A 17,372-nucleotide genomic window follows, 5' to 3' on the forward strand; every position below is an offset into this window, starting at 1 on the left:
TTGTTGTAGTTTGATGTTTTTGCTGTTGCTTATTATTCCTATCACAATTCTGGCCAGTGAAAATTGTGGTGAAAAACATTACCATAGCATCTTTTTTTTTTTTACTTCGAACACTGTTTTTATGCTTATATTATTTCATGTGTCTTTCATTCTTCATAAGATGATATGGTAAAAACTTGAGCAGAATTTTGCTGTTATGTCTCAAAAGAATTCACGTGCACTTGTGTGAATGCATTAAATAACATTCGAGTTTTCTCAAGTACCCTAATATTTTCTGATCCGATTCAAAACCCCTCGGCACACTTGAGAACAAGTGCGCTGCAACACTGTAATTGATTGAAAACGTCTGCTATAAGACCTCAACCACCTTCAGTACTAGAGCTTGCTAAGGCTATATGGTTTTTGATTAGATCAGTAGGAATATTTCTAGCAGAGGTAGATGGCTTGAAAACTGAGAGAGGAGCTGAGTGATTACATTGAATCCAGTACTTGACAAAATTTACCTCGTTGCGATTTGAATTCAGACTGTATAGAAAAAGAAATACTACATAACATTTCGTCAGACGCTGTAACGCTTGTGCTAATCCATCGCCCGAATTCGCTCATTTATAATGCAACTGGCATTATATGAAACAGAATTGCATGTTTTGATTCTAGTCCTCAGGAAGTTAACCATTTGACTGCGTAATTAAATTTCATGTTCATTCCCGTAATAATGTTAATTTATCCACCAAAAGATAGAATTGATATTCTTTACTTCTGTAATAATTTTTCAGTACCTCCTCGAGGTACGGTTTACATACGCACCACTAAAAGTATTTGATTCTTGCTCTGTAAAGAGATGTTGATGAAATATGTAAAAAATATTAAGACAATTTGAAAAATCGTCTTTTGTAGACAATGCCACTGGGGATATCCTCACTTCCCGTATCATGAATAGAGGGCTTTTCAAAGCCGTGGGGTAAAACCGTTTTCCACAGTCAAAGATATGTTTCTTTATTACCCACAAGGGGCTAAACATAGAGGGGACAAACAAGGACAGACAAACGAATTAAGTCGGTTACATCGGCCCCAGTGCGTAACTGGTACTTAATTTATCGATCCCGAAAGGATGAAAGACAAAGTCGACCTCGGCTGAATTTGAACTCAGAACGTAACGGCAGACGAAATACGGCTACGCATTTCGCCCGGCGTGCTAACGTTTCTGCCAGCTCGCGAGCAATATAATGGCTATCCGCGTTCAAAGGGTTAACATACGGCAGTGTAAATTACTTGTGGTGTTCTATTCTTTATTGAGTGTCTACGTCTTTATCATGTAGTTGTCTATGAGAAAGGAAGTAGTTACGAAAAGACTAGTATCACACGTAAACAAAAGAAAAATCTGTATTAAATAGAATCAAGGGCATTGAGAATAAAACTGGACTTCATTAAATCATTAGTGTTTGGGTCGTCAAAAGGAATTAAGGTTCTACAAGTTGAAGAGTTAATTAGATTAATTAACAGAATGTGTATTACAATTATGTCACTACCACTGTCTACGATGGATTTCAAAAAATTGGATTTGACGTCGCCTCTTCTGTTTCTACACGTTTTTTACTCACATATATCCACACACATAGTGTGTGTATGAGTATATATATATATATATATATATATATATAAAGTTAATCCAAACACGAAAAGACAAAGAGAAAACACAACAACGCGAGGACGTGGAACAAGTATAGTATTGTTGGACGCTCAGGAAAGAATGAAAGAAGGAGGGTGTAACGTTTCGAGCGGAGCTCTTCGTCAGAAACATAGGAAAAGGAAAGATCCAAAGAAGGGAAGACGGAGGAAAAGAAATCGCCAACGGTACACACGCAGTCACATTTTAGATAGATAGATAGATAGATAGATAGATAGATAGATAGATAGATAGATAGATAGATAGATAGATAGATGATATAGATGACACAGTTAGACAGACAGAAAGGAGAAGATAGTTATATTATATATATATATATATATATAATATTATATATATAATATATATATATGTATGTACATGTATGGTTTTATATATATGTATATATATAATAAATATTAGGGAATAAATCCAAATTTACAGGGAAAAATCAGATTTAGGATTAAATCCAATTTTATAGTAAAATATTATAAAATATTATTAGAGACAAAACCACTATTTTGCAAAAAAACAAGGAAAGACTTAATCAATACATAAAATTTTAATAAATAGTCAAAAAAACCGCCACTACAATTGTTTCTTGTCTTGATCGACAATCTTCAGGTGGACTTCCAATCTAAAATATCAATATTTTAAAATATAAAAATAATAATTTTAAAATAATTAAAGTATGAATGAAAAAATGTAAATATATAATCCATATATAACCTATATATAATCCATATATAATCAATATATAAACAATATATAAACTAAAATAAACCTATCAACAATTAAATATAAATATAAATATAAAACAAAACAAAAAAATAATAATAATATAATAATAAACTATATATACACCCATACACATATACCTAATTATATATAACCATATCTAACTACATACACTAAATCACACACTATATATATATCCCTATACATACACATTAAAACGTCTAGGCAACTATAAATAAATAAAATAGCTAAATACTTCAACACAATACTTATTCATACTCCCACACACACACACACATACAACCCACATTCACGCTCTAGAAAACGGACATCACTTAAAATTATGAACGGAGAGAAATGGAATAAATGGAATTAAAATTATATTCACTTGGTAAAACTAACACTACTTAAAAATTATGAATGAAACAATGCAATAAAACAACAGACATCGCAAATAGACACAAATTACTACGAATTCCTTAACAAACCTACCATGATAAACCAAAACTCATAAAAACATATAATGATAAAATCTCCCTTTACTAAACTCTATAACATACCTATATAGCAATCCCCCTAACCTAAACATTCACACCAAAATACACACACGTAAACCACACACCCACGACATATACAAATACCCACACCACTTACACATACCTATACATACATATAAACCTCAACATATACTCCAAAAACCCACTCAACCCCACACAGACAAATAAACACAAAAATTATGAATGGATTCTTTTAAACTACCATGATAAGCTAAAACTCAAAAACATAAATGATAAAACCTCCCTTTACTAAACACTATAACATACTTATATAGGAATCCCTTTAACCTATACATTCACACACAAATACACACACGTAAACCACACACCCATAACAAATACAAACACCCACCCCACTCACACACACCCACAAGTACATATACGCCTCAACATATACACCAAACAAAATTACTTTACCAAGGAACTTAACATATGTATAAAAAGTATAACCGCTCTGGAAACGAACATCTTTTAAAATAATGAATGGAGAAATGGAATAAATGGAATTAAAAATAATATTCACGTGGCAAAACGAACACCACTCAAAAATTATGAATGAAACAATGTAATAAAACAACCAACATCGAAAATAGACAAATTACCACGAATTCCCTAAAAAAAACCATGATAAACCAAAACTCTTAAAAACATATAACGATAAAATCTCCCTTTGCTAAACTCTATAACAAACCTATATAGCAATCCCCCTAACCTAAACATTCACACACAAAAAAAACACAACGTAAACCACAGACCCACGACTTATACACATACCTATACTAACTTATAAACCTCAATATACACCAAAAACCCACTCCCTCCCCACACAGACAAATTAACACATACATCCCAAAACCTAAATAACAAACCCATATACACATTCACACACAAACACACACACACGCAAAACACACACACACAACAGATACATATACTCCCTCACATATACGCATATACATACTCACTAAACTCGATATATACAACAATATTTACACCCACACTCATACATATAAATAAATATACAACTAAAAACTCACACACAATCTCATATACATAACACTCCAATAAAAAACAACATTAAATACATCGTAATTAACCAGAATATCAAAAATAACAATATGACATAAGGAGAAATAAAATACATACTTACAAGTCAGTTTCAAATTATGAAGTGAAATTAAATTCTTAGCCGTTAAAAAAATCAAACCAAAATTACGTTACCATAGAAATATAACTTATGTAAAAAAAGAATACGCGCCATGGAAAGTAAACGTCATTTAAATTATGAATGGAGAAATAGAATAAATGGAACTAAAAACTATATCCACGTGGCAAACCAACACTACTTAAAAAAAATTTATTATGAATGGATTCTTTAATAAAACTACCATAATAAATTATTATATACAATTATGAGCTTAAGCTCATCTTAGCAGCTCTAACAAACAACTTGCAGTAACCCAAATCTATTCTCGATGCCTGCCTTACTACTACACTATTCCATTCCCAATTCCAAGCAACGCTAGCCCACCACCCGGTTACAATTCCCAACTCCACCCATTCATTCACAATTTCAACGACGTTCACCTCCACAGCGCTACATATAAGCCTCAACATATACACCGGAGATTCAATTTCACATCCGTGCGGATGGGTGAGATTATACATTGAGTGTAGTGATGGGCTCCCATTCCATTACTATACACATTTGTACCTGTGTGGTAGTCTCCATGTGTATATTCACGCACGGGTAAATGCAGGGGGTACACGCGCACGGCATGTACGTGTACCCCCTCACATGTACATATGCATGCTAGTTGGGCTCGATATGTGCAACAATGTAATCGCGCCCGCATACATGCATATGGGCGAGTTGCACAATCAAAATACGCACACGTGTGTGTGTGCGTTCCCTGGTTGTGCAATTCACCCATCTGGGTGTGAGTGGGTGTAAAGTATTGCTGTGGATGTCGAGCTTGATACGTATGTATATGAGTGTGTATTGGGGGGTTGTACGTATTTATTGTGTGCATGTGCTTCACGCACGTGCGTCCATGTATGGATGAATATATTGGGATTGCTATGTGGGTGTAAATTGAGTATGGAGGGGGGAGTTTATGAGTGGGAGTTTTGTCATTGTATGGGTGTAGGTTCATTTGTGATGGTGGTTTGTTGGTGATTTTTAATATGTTCTGTATATTTGGGTTAGTTATGTATTATTCTAGTGTGTATAATTGTATACATATGATTGGTGTGAGTGGGATTACGCCTATTTTTAGGGATGTATGTGTTTATTCGTCCGTATGGGGCGGGAGTGGCTGTTTGGTGTATATGTTGAGGCTCACATGCAATTCCAGGTACGCGCGCGAATGAAGTGGGCACTTATATTTGTTATGGGTGTATACTTTATTATAACAGACAATACCCAAATAAAATCTGTCAATTCAACATACCAAATAAAAAACAAAAAACAAAGGGATCGTAAACATTCACACATACATACAAAACTCAATAAAAACACCACTAAATAACACCCATCAACATATAAATATATCCTCCAAAATACATATAACAAATGCATAATAAAAATAATAATAAAATAAATAAAAATAAAAAAATATAAATAAAGAAAATAAAAAAATCTAATATAAATTATTAAAGTTTTAACATACCTTAAACTGTTATATTATATACATTAAAAATGAACTAATTAAAACAAAGAAATATCAATAAAGACTAACTATAATTAAAGCCTAGACTACATACAAAAAATATTATCTAAACTAATTTAAACTAAACTAAAGTAACCTAATAGGGAACTATTATTGCTATTTATCATGAAACTTATTATATAGGTAAAGTAACTTATGTCTGCATTTTATTTTGCGCTCTTCACCAGTATTAAGTAAATTATCATACTTATAAAATAAAATTTCTTTAAACTCATTAGAGCATAAATAACAACAATTAGCTCCTATAGTATATGATTTAGTTTTACAAATTATTCCCAAATTAAACTATAATTAATATTTAGTGATTTAAGACTCCAAATGTACTTACTAAGTCCAGTTGAGTTGATTAATTTTATTTTTAAAAGAATTCATATGTTGTGCGATTCTTAGTTTTATTTTTGAGGAAGTAGAACCTATATAAACCGCTTTTGGGTAATTATTATTCTTAAAGTTATTATCATGTAATGTAACTATACATTTATACACTACATCGTTAATATCACAATTATTATTTAATATACAATTAGATTTATCTCTACATGTACAATTAATATAAGTCTTATCATTATTAATATTATTATCAAATAATTTCTTTTTATAAAAATTATTCATTTTATATTATTAAATGAAGAAATAATGTTACCAACATTATTAGTGGTAGAATAACCAACCACCCAAAATTATTAAAAGAGAAAATGTTTCTATATTTACGATTAACTCTAATAAATAGTTCTATAACATCTAAAATCTCTTTAATAATATTCGTTTTTACTTGATCTCCATAAGGAACTATTAACCAAATTTTATTCTTAATAACCTTATTATTATTATCATTATTATAAATATATTTATAATTCTTTATTTTATAAAAATTATTATCAAAATTATATCTATGTACAGCATTTAAGGAATTATTAATATTATTAATTTTCAATATAATTATTATAATAATTATTAAATTTATTTTTATTTTTATATATTCTTATATATTATTATTATTATTATATTTATTATTATTATTATTATTCTTATTTATATTTTTATCATTTTTATTATTTTTTTTATAATATCTATTATTTTACCACTAAACCTAACAAAATTATAATTATTATTAGAAGTATCTCGAAAATTATCAATTAAATCTTTATCACTAATATTATAAAATTTAATATTCCTATTATAACCTGCCCCTCTAAGGGCCTCATTATAATAATAGCATGTTTATTATTAAAAATCTCTATATCATAAGAGAGTAATGAAATACGTTTACTTATATTATTAATCAACGATTTTTTAATAGAAAATGGGTGATTACTATTAACATTTATATATCTAAGGTTCTCATTAAGTTTATGATATGGTTGTGTTTTACCTGTAATAAGATTAAAATTAACATCTAAATAATTAACATTATAATTCTCCTTATATATAGTAATACTTAAACCATATCTTTTAAAGAAACTATATAGTTTTTTCTTATATACTTCAAGATTCCTATTAGTACAATTCTTTGTAACTAGTAGAAGATCGTCTCTATATAAACCACCCTCTATCTTAAAATAATATGTGACAATTATTCAATAGCCAAGATAAAACTCTGAGTTTCAGATGCCAAGGTGGTAATCCACAACAGCATCTCTTCGGTTATCTGGCCATCTGAAAAACGCCTTATATATATATATTGATAGACAGACAGAGAGACAGACAGACAGACAGACAGACAGACAGACAGACAGACAGACAGATAGATAGATAGATAGATAGATAGATAGATAGATAGATAGATAGATAGATAGATAGATAGATAGATAGATAGATAGATAGATATTATCCACACACATGTATATGGTACAATATTATATATTTGCTTATGTAAAGGCGGCGAGCAGGCAGAATTGTTAGCCCGTCGTGCAAAATGCTTAGCAGCATTTCGTCCGCTTTGACGTCCTGAGTTCAACCTCCGCTGAGGTCGACTTCGCCTTCATACTTCGGGGTCGATAAAATAAGCATCAGTTTCGCACTGGGGTCGATGTAATCAACTAGCTCCCGCGCCCTAATTTCAGGCCTTGTGCTTATAGTAGAAAGGATATATTTGCGTATGTATGCATGTGTGTGTAATATCTATTATATATTTGATAAAGTGTGTATTTGAGTGCATGTCCAGCTTGAAAGAAAGCTATTGCTATTTCGAGTCTCTCTTCCTTTTTTCTTTCACGGTTTCTCTCTCTCTCTCTCTCTCTCTTCTCTTCTCTTCTCTCTCTCTTCTCTCTCTCTCTCTCTCTCTCTCTCTCTCTCTCTCTCTCTCTCTCTCTCTCTCTCTAGCATTATCTATTTAATTTTCTCTCAAATTCTCTCCATATCACTGCCTATTTCTTTTTCTACGTTTTTCTTTGTCTCAATCTCTTTTGTTCTCTTGCTGCTTATTTTTTCCTCCCTGCGTGTTCTCTCTATCACTTCTAGCTCTCTCATTGTATCTTTTCCTCTCTTTCTTTCCCTGTCTCCCCCTTTCTCCCAACTCTCTTTGTATGTGTGTGTATGTGTATGTGTGTATGTATCTATTTCCATTTCTCTCGATCATACTCTATCGCTAACATGTCAACTGATTGTAACAAACTTAAGCGCTACATCAAATTTCGTGGATGCCTATTCTAGCTACAGAATTCATATTTTTACTTGAAAGGATCTAATATACCTTACCTTTGAAGCCGCGGATCTTTTTGGTTTGAACGGCAGTTTTTAACATAATTTCTAGGTAACTAAAAAATTTTAAACTTCGTATACTGGTAGAATGTGTTTATAAAACATCTTTTTCTCTTGGCTTTATTGAGAAAATTCTATGGTTTGTAAGATATTTGTTGTTGTTTTTTCCTTCAATTTCTGCAATTTCAACCAATCAAATACGTCTATTGAGGTAAAAAAAAACATTCTGTGCCGTATGAATATGTCCCTCGTTTAAGAAACAGATTGGGTTTATTTACATTTGTGAAGGAAAAAAGATACCCTTCCCCCCACCCCTAACCTTAACCCTAACCCTAACTAACCCTAACCCTAAAACAGATTGAAATGCAATTGATCGATACTAGGGTCATAATTATGGGTGACAATTTCATATGACACCGTTAGAAAAAAATGCCGTTCAAACTGAAAAGATCCGAAATTCCTGTCACTTTTAGATAAGCGTTTTTCAATAATAATGTGATAATTTTCTTCAAAATGGGGTTGCGACAGTAAGATATTTTTATTGGGCGTCTATTAAAATTACAGGAAGATTTTTAATAGACACTGAATAAAAATGTCATACAGTTGCTGCTCCATTTTGAAGAACAATATTACTCGTAAGCATAACTATAATATTTCTTTATTGCCCACAAGGGGCTAAACATAGAGGGGATAAACAAAGACGGACAAAGGGATTAAGCCGATTACATCGACCCCAGTGCGTAACTGGTACTTTATTTATCGACCCCAAAAGGATGAAAGGCAAAGTCGACCTCGGTGGAATTTGAACTCAGAACATAACGGCTGACGCATTTCGCCCGACTTGCTAACGATTCTGCCAGCTCGCCGTAAGCATAACTATTAGCCCACTCCCAGTTGTCGCTGTCAAAACCCTGCACTGAAGTTTGCCCTCTTGACCAGGCATATATGATAAACTTCGTTGTCTATAAGGTAGAAATCACAGCAACGCTTCAAAACAACGTAACTGAAAAGAAAAATTACATCCGGTTATGCGAAGAGACATTATGCAAACCACACACACACACACACACACACACACACACACGGGCACGTTCAGATCCAAGCCATCACCGGAACTGTGAAAATCTGTAAAACTTTCCAAGAATTTATCATTTAGGTATATATGAGCATGTCTAAACATACAACTATATACAGGAGAAAACATACATAAAACGAAACATACAAATCTGCTCATATACATACATACATACATACATACATACATACATACATACATACAAAAATACTGTGTTGATGTTGAAATTCCAATGAAGGAATCTTGGATCTAGGTTAGAAACTGGCTCTTTCTCTATTGGCAAGAAATCTTGAAATAAAACTGAATAATAACATACGTACATACATACATACATACATACATACATACATACATACATACATACATACATGCATACATACATACATACATACATACATACATACATACATACATACATACATACATACATACATACATACATATGCAAGATGACAAAATCAATATCAGACCCACCAGGTGTAGAGGGCCGTTTAAAATGACGTTTTTTGAACGTTTTCTTTAGAATTATTACCGACTCTTCCAGCCTAAATCAGTAACTGGTTTATTATCTCTTCTGCTTTATGTACGAGAGAAAAAACTTTTACTTACCGACGTAGCATTATTCAAACCTGATTACAAACTATATCACATCACGTGGCATTTCGCAAGTACAAACATAGATGATGATAGATAGATACATAGATATGTTTCTTTATTAGCCACACAGGGCTGCACACAGATAGAACAAATTACAAGGTAGAGCTTTTCTTTTGAAGGTTTAAAAAAAAAAAAAAAAAAAAGGAAGGGGGAGTTTCGATCAAAAGGGATCGTAAAAGGAGAGAAAGAGGACAAAAAAAAGGGGGGGTTAAAAAAAAAAAAAAGGGGAGAGGAAAAAAAAATTGATCAATAGGGATCGTTATCACAGAAATGTCGATATGAAGTGTAAAGGGGAGGACAGGTGAGGTTTACCCGTGGAAAGAAAAACCTACGGAAAAGACCACGGTAACCTCGGTCAATGAAGTCACATTTATATTTCTTTTTTTTTTTTTTTTTTTTTGCAAATAAGCAACTCTCTGTTTTCGATTTCTGGGTTCATAGGACTATGCTCAAGGTGGCTTCGTCATTCATACGTGCCATTCTTGCTACATTCACCCATCTTTTTTTAAAACATTCGCTAGACAAAACTTGCCTCTCTACTCTCACTTTCCTTTTCAAGTGGTACTTGAAGAAGTTGATGAGAGATTGACCAGAGAGGAAAGTGTTTGTCTCCAATCCTTTCAGACGCGTCCACCAGATACATTCTTTCGCCATAGCCACAAGGATGATGAAAATAGCTCTTCCTTCCCGTTTGAAGGAAGGAGGCGTGACAATATTGACGATAGACTCAGCTGATAAACCGACTCGTCCCACACGTGACAGCAGTTGTTCGACATAAGCCCACAGGTCGGAAATTGTTGGACACTGAACGAGTGCGTGCAGAACGGTTTCGTCGCTCTGACCGCATCTCGGGCAGGTCGGCCCCGTGTTTCTCGAGCCGTGTCTGTAGAGCTTATCCCGAACGGGTAGCGCTTCTCGGTAGCACTGCCAGGCCAGGGATCTCTGGAAGTTGTCCATGGGCCCTGGCCCGAAAGTCGTCCCGAACAGGCGGGTCAGGTACTCCTCGTCGACGTCCAGGTTCGCCCCGAGCTCGTCGTCGTACCTCCCCTCCACTAAACCCCTATAGAATGCTTTGGTTGTGTTGAAGTCACTTAAGGTCGACCCAGGACGGCAGAGTTGCTTGAGAGCAACGCGACACTCGCGGTGCCATTCGCCCTTCCTCGGCCTCTTTTTGATCCACGACTGCAGTTCGGTCATGGAGACGAGCTGCGGGAAAGCGTGCCTCACAAACGGCGACCACACCTGTTCACCGTCGTCTACATAGAGCCAGAGATGTCGCAGTCTCAGCGCGTGTCTGCGCATCATCACCACGGCATGCCCAGCCCTCCTTTTAACGGGTGTTGACAGCAAATGGATCGCCTGACCATCGGGACGCATCCTTTCCACAAGAAGCGAAAGAGGATGCGTTGTAGTTTGGTGATGGTAGGGTCGGGACAAGGTACGACGGTCAGGCGGTAGTAGATGACGGACGCGATGTACGTGTTCGCCACCTCCGCTCGACCTTTTAGGGACAGTTTCCTCTCGGCCCATTGCCGGGTGAGAGTGACCACCCTACTCGTTATCTCGTTCCAGTTCTTCTCCACTTGGAGGTCCGGACCGAACCAGACCCCGAGCAACTCAACCGGGCCGTCGGTCCAAGATACATAGATAAATAGATAGACAGATAGACAGGCAGGCAGACAGGCAGTACAGACAAACAGGCAGACAGACAAACAGATAGATAGATAGATAGATAGATAGATAGATAGATAGATAGATAGATAGATAGATAGATAGATAGATAGATAGATAGATAGATAGATGGATGGATGGATAGATGCATCGTTATGTATAATCGATTTCCAATATTTACATAATCCAACCATACTGCCTGGTTCTATCTAATTACAGATAGAATTGAGATGTAACTGTTGTTATTTCAATTTCTAATGGCAGACAGCATTAAATTTCAAAATAACCATTGAAATCTTTAACAACGTAACTACATTAATGTCGATAAGAAAATTACAAACTTTTTTCCTGTGTGACACTCACTCAACTAACATCTGTGACACTTCTCTCTATCTGCTTACATCACTGTATTACTTGCGGTTTGCTAGTGAGTATAAAACTAGACAAACCTTATCCTGCAGCTAATGAGCGTATAGACAAAACACATACAGTACGCATTTGATATCGATAATGTTTACTTTATTAGAACTGCATTTAATTCAAAATTTCATTTTGTTTCACTTGTGCTACGTCTAAGCACATCAGTAAACAAGCTTTACACTATTTGCAATATCTCAGATCAGCGATTCGGTTCGCTACCGGGCGAGTCGTGTGTATGGTGCTGAGGAGCTGACAGACAGCGAAATATCGATGTCCACAGTTCTCGTTTATCCGAGGCGGGTTGTCACGCTTGGCCTGAAATATTCAGTGCTTTTTAACACTCAGTATCAAGTAGCGTTTCCCAGGACGCTAACCCGCAGCTAATGGGCGCATAAACATAATACATATGTATGTGACATCGATAACGTTTACATTATTAGAACTGCTTTAAATGTGTGTGTGTGTGTGTGTGTGTGTGTGTGTGTGTGTGTGTGTGTGTGTGTTGTTATTCGTTCCTTCTCGAGCCATGCCTGACTCATAAGGGCCGGTTTCCCGGTTTCCTTGGCGTATAGGTTCCCCACCTGGACGGGACGCCGGTCCGTCGCAGGTGAGCTGCGAGATGCAGGAGGAAAGAGTGAAAGAAAGTTGCGGCGAAGTTCGTCATTACCTTCTGCCGGAGCCGCGTGGAGCTTAGGTGTTTTCGCTCATAAACACACACATCACCCGGTCTGAGATTTGAACCCGCGATCCCTCGACCGCGTGAGTCCACTGCTCTAACCACTAGGCCATGTGCCTCCACGTGTGTGTATGTGAGTGTGTGTGTGTGTGTGTGTGTGTGTGTGTGTGTGTGTGTGTGTGTGTGTGTGTGTGTGTGTGTGTGCGCGCGCAAATTTTTCCTTTTTCTTTTATAACTTGGGGTTTATTTTGACCGTCCACTTGCTTGGTAGCAACGCTGTCAAGGAGGACATCTTGTTTTGTTCATCCTTTAAATCTTAAGAAGGTTTTGCAAGTCTTCTTCGCCACAGGCACTGTGATCATTTGTAGCGTATGAAGTAAGGAGTTGCATTCACCCCACTAAGAACATAAGGTCAGCTATACTTTGCTGCCGGTGAGTTAGTACGTGTCCTCTTGTTTCAATAATAATAGGTGCTAAACTGAAAGTGTATTTTAGATAATGGATTTGCAAATTCCTTATCAGTGCCCCATAGATGACCTTCTCCTGCGTCGTTTTCTGACCACATTCATGTCCAGAGAGTAACTGATATCCACAAGCGAACATTTTTTCTTGTATGTACGAATGTACGTAATTTCACATGCGTGCACACATGTATGTATCAATGTATGCATGTATGTATGAATGAATGAATGTATGTATGTATGTATGTATGTATGTATGTATGTATGTACGCTTTTTTATCCGAGGGGAGGCAATGCGAGCAACAACCACAGGAACATTACAAAATCCACAGAACGATCAAACACACATATATTCATATATTCATTTATATCTATAAAGCCCGGCGTTTAAAAATTTAAAAATTTAGTAACATAAATATATCATATAAAAATATAAATTTTGCATATAACACCTTGAATTTACGCTTAAAACATTTAGTATAAATTTGTTACAATAAAAGAAATAAAAATAATTATAAATAAAACATAAAGCATACAATGACATAATAAAAGACGAATTAAAATTCTAGAGAAATGTACGTAGAAGATAATAATTATACATGTATGTATGTATGTATGTATGTATGTATGTATGTATGTATGTATGTATGTATTTATGTATTTATGTATGTATGTATGTATTTATGTATTTATGTATGTATGTATGTATTGGTGTATGTAAGTATGTATGTATATATGTATGTATGTGTGTATGTATGTATGTATATATGTATGTATGTATGTATATATGTATGTATGTATGTATGTATGTAAGTATGTATGTATATATGCATGTATGTGTGTATGGATGTATGTATGTATGTATGTATGTATGTATGTATGTATGTATGTATGTATGTATGTATGTATGTGTGTGTATGTATGTATGTATGATCTGCTTTGGGATTTATTTTTCCCTTTGCAGAATTCAAACCGGTCATTTTAAGTCAAAACAGCTTTGTGTGGTTGTTTTTAACAGAATTGGTTGATGTATGCATATCTGAGTGCGTGTTGTGCGCACCTGTTCCTGCATGCATATACTTGCACTCGTGGGTGTGCGTGTCACAATATAACTCAAATATGTATGCTTTATTACTGTTTATCTGTGTCTGTGTGTGTGAATTCCGTGTGTATACATGAGTGTGTGCATAATTTTATTCAGGAACCTCAAATGGAAAAACCCTGAAATGTGTGTATCTTTTATACGGAGACAGAAATACTCGTGGTATGGAACGAGCAGCCAGCAAGACTACTCGGAAGCGATAGTTTCCTAGTTCTTGTTCAAACGTCTCTCTAAGAGGATACACTGATGTAAAACCTAAGAACCATTCTTGTGGCTGTTCCAATCAATGCTGAGCTGCCAGGAGAAAAGCTGTTCTATCTGAAAAGTCAGTGCAGTTCTCTGCACGTTACAGTCACGATAATCTATTTCACGCACAGGAACTTCATTTCGGACAAACAAAATCCTGCGGCGGCAATGGGGAGTAGTGGAACATAAAATCTTAGATATAATAAAGGTGGGGGTGGTCGTAGATAGAACTCTTGATCAACAGTCTACTCACTCAAAGTGGATTCGCAGCTAAGCAACAGCAGCAACAACTTTTGTTTAATTCAAGATCTCTTGGAAGGGAAATTACAGGAGTGATGATGTAGCTTCCCGTTGCTCGTCCACTTACAAAAGTCTGAAACTCATCACTCCAAGTTAACAAACTTCTCATCGATATAGCAGTCAGTTTACCCCGCCACTTTCGAAAATGTGCTCTACCTACTCATAGTACTTATTTACAGCAAGGTTGACTAAGAGTTATTTTGTAAATGTTCATGGCCATAAACGCAGCATTTTTTATTGCAGGCCGGTTTAGCTAGAGATTCAGTACTTCAACCCTTTTACTGCTGAAATTAGATATATTCTGTCAAAATTTCATTACGTTTATCTGCAGAAAGCTGTTTTATACACCTATCTACCTTTTAATTAAGAATGTCGTTGAGATATCTCAACTTTATTGAAACGACGTGACTTGCACAAAATACGTATTCTTCTTTTCTGGTAGATATCTAGCGTCATTACTGGATTAACCATGAAATTTAATTTCTCTGTTAAAGGGTTAACCTTTTAAACTTATAATAAATGATAAGACAGCGAAATATAATTAGATAAAACAAAGAAATATGATAGATATAAATACAATTATATGACTAAGAAGAATTGTAAATCCGGAGAACTACTAAAACAATGTTATAAATGGGTCTCTTATCAGAATGTTAAGCTTTACTTAAATAACAACAGGTCGTTTGTTTGTTTTGGATTGATTACCTTTCTCTACATGTCTAGTCTAGTTTGTTCAGCTCTTATCTTATCCAGTCAGCTATGTTAACATCAAAGTATTAGTTATTACGATCCGATAACGGATAATAGCGACTTTAAATCTCAATTATTTGAAAAATTTAAATTTTAACAAATTACTCATACGAATAATTTATTACACAAATTTATTACACACCTTTCGGTTGTTAAACAAAACAAAAGTGATTTATTAACTCTATTTTAAAATATTATACCAAACTGATTCGGTATAAAACAGTGATTTCCCTCAAAAGTTAACCAAATTTGTTACACATCTTTCTATAATTGCACGAAGCAACAAAAAAAATTAAAATGCATCAAATTCATTTTAAGATCCTACACTAAACCTCATAACCCTGTGGTTTCGGATTCAGTCCTACTGTGCGACACCATGGGCAAGTGTCATCTATTGTTCCTGGTCGACCAGTGCCTTTTGAGTGAATTTGGTAGATGGCAATTGTGTGAAAGCCAGTTGGTGTGTGTGTGTGTGTGTGTGTGTGTGTGTGTGTGTGTGTGTGTGTGTGTGTGTGTGTGTGAGTACGTGTGTAAGTATACATACGTATCTTTATGCTTGTGTTTGTCTCCGCCACCATCGCATGAGAACTTGACAACTGATGTTGGTTTGTTTACATGCACGTAATTGCGGTTCGGTCAAAGGGTTCGATAGAATTAAGTACTGAGGTCGATTTGTTCGACTAAACCCTCCAACACGGCCGCAGTTCAGTGAGTGAGAGAATTAAAACGTAATGCATACATCCATAAAACTCTTTTCCTTCGCCATGATGTTAGACAAGTTTAGTATGTTTGAAATCTACCTTAATTTCATTAACTATATTCAATTTATCGGATCCATTTTTTAATCGCGCCATGCCTATTCCTCAATAAGAATCATTGATATAAAGGATCTGGGTAGAAAGAAATTCCTTGTATGTTAATTACATACTGAAGAACACCGGATGAACCGATTATGCGATATAGATTCAGTTCCAAGCTGGAATCATTCCATTCCTATCTACGTCTCTAATGTTCTTGAGAAGATAAATATAGATCTTCTAGAGATTATATTACTAATTCCAATTGTGATTATAAGTTAAGTAACTCAAATATACTTGGTGATTCCAATGGTTATTTTGGATAACATGTTTGTCTGAACATAGCAGCACCACTTTGCTTTTAAGTAGACAAAGAAAGTAGTTTGGTGCTGGAGAGCGGTACTGTTAATATTTACCCCCATTAATTTACTGGTACCAATTCCTTGGCAGAATGTAGAAGTGTCTGCATAGTCATGAAACGTCCTCCAAATAGTAACGAAATCTTCCTTGAATGACACCCTTCTGACTTAGAAAAACAGAAAACACAATGATAATGGGGTGTAGTTTAGTCTTAGATACACAATGCCTGATAAAAGTTAGGACCATCATAGCTGAACGACTTCGATTATAGATTTACCTAATTGGGGTTGCTAGAGGGTGAGGCCAAGCAACACCAACGGCAGCAATAACTGTTATTTCTCAAGTTATTGTCCCTGGAGGGATATTTATCGCTCATTTTTATCTTTTATGGTGGAGCACCTCCCTAAAAGGTTTGGTAGAACCAAGTGACCACACTGCTTACCTTTTTTCAGTCTGCTACTTAT

General features: G+C 35.1%; 1 long non-coding RNA gene across 1 annotated transcript in view; it reads left to right on the forward strand.

Annotated features, from left to right (window-relative positions):
• The window catches only part of LOC118763746, an 84,948-nt gene extending 72,454 nt beyond the window's left edge, over positions 1-12,494 (forward strand). The window contains exon 3 of the long non-coding RNA XR_004999498.1: positions 12,415-12,494. This is a non-coding gene — a long non-coding RNA (uncharacterized LOC118763746). The remainder of the gene's footprint in view (positions 1-12,414) is intronic.
• Positions 12,495-17,372: the final 4,878 nt, after the last annotated feature.

The sequence above is a fragment of the Octopus sinensis genome, linkage group LG6 (assembly GCF_006345805.1).
Source record: "Octopus sinensis linkage group LG6, ASM634580v1, whole genome shotgun sequence".
In the NCBI taxonomy this organism is placed as follows: domain Eukaryota; kingdom Metazoa; phylum Mollusca; class Cephalopoda; order Octopoda; family Octopodidae; genus Octopus; species Octopus sinensis.